The sequence below is a fragment of the Fukomys damarensis genome, unplaced genomic scaffold (genome assembly GCF_012274545.1).
Source record: "Fukomys damarensis isolate Sample0158 unplaced genomic scaffold, DMR_v1.0_HiC HiC_scaffold_17, whole genome shotgun sequence".
Taxonomy (NCBI): Eukaryota; Metazoa; Chordata; class Mammalia; order Rodentia; family Bathyergidae; genus Fukomys; species Fukomys damarensis.
The window spans coordinates 47,122,629-47,125,562 of record NW_022900929.1 but is presented as its reverse complement, the minus strand read 5'-3'; the positions used below and the strand labels follow the sequence as shown (position 1 = coordinate 47,125,562).

Sequence of the window (2,934 nt, the reverse complement as noted above, 5' to 3'; positions counted from 1 at the left end):
GGAAGGAAGGGGGGGGGGGGCAGGAGGGAGGGCCCGGCGCCGGGTGATGATGGGGCCCAGAGATGCGTCCAGAGAGAGGGGCGGGGCTGGAACGCAGGCCTGGGAAGGGCCACAAGTTGGAAAGAGAAGGCCGGAAAGGAAAGAATTGCTGTGTGGACAGGGCTCCTTAAGCAGCGCTGCTAAGCCTCGAGGCTGCCCAGGGAAGTGCACGGGGCCTCAGAACATCTCGGAGCAAATTCAGCATTTCCGGAAGGTCTCTGATGTTCCACACACTTGTTGAACTTTTCCAGCCCTGGATTGTGTCTGGAAAAGAGGAGCAGTTCTCATGATTGTGTTGTCCTGTGGGACTGGCAGACACCACCGGGACACCAATCCTTCTCATTCTCTTTTCCCCAGGGCTTATAATCCAGTGGTCTCTTCCTGGGTGGAGGCTTTAGCCCGTCATCAGGCAGCCAGGACTCAGACTGCAAGCAGCCTCTGCAGGTACTTTTTTTCTTCATCTTCTTTTGTAATCGGTTTGATTCACAATTTTTTAAAACCCAACATATGAATTCATTCTCATAATGGAAAAAAGAACACAGAAAGAAGCACATTGTAAAATAAAATACATGTTCCCAGCCCCGCCCCCCGCCACACAGCAGGTTGCCAATATGAGTGTTACTATTTAGCCTTCCAGATGACATAAACGTCTATTATTCTACACCACAGTATATTCATGCAGGGCGCTTCCCTGGGCATAAAGCAGGCTGCCCACAACTGATCTACCTAGAGGCACTCACAGGCTCTGGGACCAGACCAGTTGGGCTCTTGGAACTGGCAATTCCTTCAGCTCCCCTTGGAAACAGCCCCAGGCAACGTCTGGAAAGAGGCAACCCAATTCTCCTCCTTTACTTTGGTTGTGTTCTGCTGGTTTGCCTTTGCTTCTACCTCCAAACTATCCCTTAATGCTCCTATCTTCCCTATGGTTACTAGAAAAGCTGGTGTGTGGGGTTTTGTTATTGTTGTTGTTTTTCTGTAACAATAATAGTAACAACGCAACTAGAAGTCTTATTAAGTATTAAATGCTTTCTTTACATTTTTTTTTTCTTTGAGACAGATCATTATGTATGTAGTTCAGACTGGCCTTGAACTCATTCTCTATCCCAGGCTGGCCTCAAACTCATGGTAATCTTCCTGCATCAGCTTCCCAAGTACTGCGATTATTGGTGTGTGCTACCATATCCAGTTGTAATTTTTTTTATTTTGAAACAAGTTCTCAATATATAGTGCAGACCATTCTTAAACTCAATATGTAGCCCAAGCTGACCTCAAACTTGCCTCAATCCTCCTGCCTCAGCCTCCCCAGTGCTGGAATTACACTATGTACCACCATGCCTGGCCAGCTATAATTAATCTTAAACAATTTTTTTTCAAGGATTGAACCTAAGGCCCTCATGCTAAACTATAGCCCCAGCTCTTTTTAAAAATTTTTACTTTGAGACAATATCTTGCTGAGTCCCTAAATTGCCCAGGGTGGACTTGTATTTGTGATCCTCCTACCTCAGCCTTTCAGAGTGCTGGGATTGCAGTATGTACCACCACACTGGGCTTGTTACATGTATTTTATTTTTACTTCAGTTCTTAGACTATTTTAGTCTCATTCTGTGGTTGAGGAAATTGAGGCTTGGCTTTCATATATTGATACAGGAAGAAGGCGAGACTTACTCTAAATCTATCTGACCTGAGAGTTTAGTGTAGTGTTAACTTGGACGTTGCATTGCCTCAAGATCACCTTTTCCCTCTTGGTATTCAGTATTGCTCTCAACAGCTGTAATGCACACCGCTTTACAAGTGCATAGAATGTACAGCTGACTCCACTCCTTTACGGCTGTATTCTTTCAACCATCCTCATTTGTTTCTTTCTCTTGAGCTGATCATTCCAGCTACCACCAGCAAGGCTGCCCCTTTCTTTGGAGGCTAACCTAGTCTAGGCCTTTATTTGCAATCCTGGTTTCATCTAAGACCCTATTATTTGCAGTAGTTTGTTTTAAATTTCAAGTAAATGTCTTAGTCAACCCAAATATATTTGTCTGCCCTTGTACTTATGAGCTCCTTAAGAGCTGGAATTGAAGTGGATTCATTTTTGTGTCTTCAGGGCCAAACGGGCCCTCAGTAAATGTTGACTGAATAAATCAATCAATGCCTCTAGCCAGTTAATGATTAGTCTCAGCCAGCTTGAGGATCACTAAAGTGACTATTTAATAAATACTGATCTGAGATAAAAGATTCAGTGTCAGGATGAGCAGCCAGAACTGCTGGACCAACATAACTTATACCTGGTTCAAAGCTATGTACCTGAAGGATCTTCTCAGACCAACACCAAGAGCCAAAAGATGGCAGCTAAGCTTGTAGAAAAAGCAACAGAGTCTTTACCAGAAAAGCTGAGGCCACCCAGGCTGGCCTTAAACCTCTATTTTACCTTAGTGATGCATTCTTTTTCTGATGTAAGGAAGATCCTTTTAAACTGTTTAACTGTGACATTAATTAGTGTATGGTAATTTTATACCTTAAGATATAAAGAGAATTTGTTCATTGATTTTATATGTGTATGTGAAGAAAATAAAATAATATGGCTTTAAATATGAGTGGTTTTGCTATGGTTGGTACTGGTGTGAAAATGCAAATAGAAATGAGTTGTACAATAAGATACTACATCTGTTTTTCAATTTAGTCACTTGTGTTTCTTTTTTTCAGTTAAACTCTCCTGTTCTAAATTCAGAGACTTCATATCTACTATTTCCCATTTTACTACTCAGAAGATGTCAACATTATCATTAACATTTTAACTAGGGGCTGGGGATTTAGCTCAGTGGTTCCGCCCCTTGCCTTGCCCTTGCAAGCGCAAGGACCCGAGTTCGATCCCTGGTACCAAAAAAAAAAAAAAAAAAAAAACCC

At 42.6% G+C, this 2,934-nt stretch overlaps 1 long non-coding RNA gene across 1 annotated transcript in view; it reads left to right on the top strand.

The window, feature by feature from the left end:
* Positions 1-37: 37 nt before the first annotated feature.
* Positions 38-2,934, top strand: part of LOC104871707 — a 3,890-nt gene continuing 993 nt past the window's right edge. Inside the window, exons 1-2 of the long non-coding RNA XR_782942.3 lie at positions 38-253; positions 397-483. This is a non-coding gene — a long non-coding RNA (uncharacterized LOC104871707). The remainder of the gene's footprint in view (positions 254-396; positions 484-2,934) is intronic.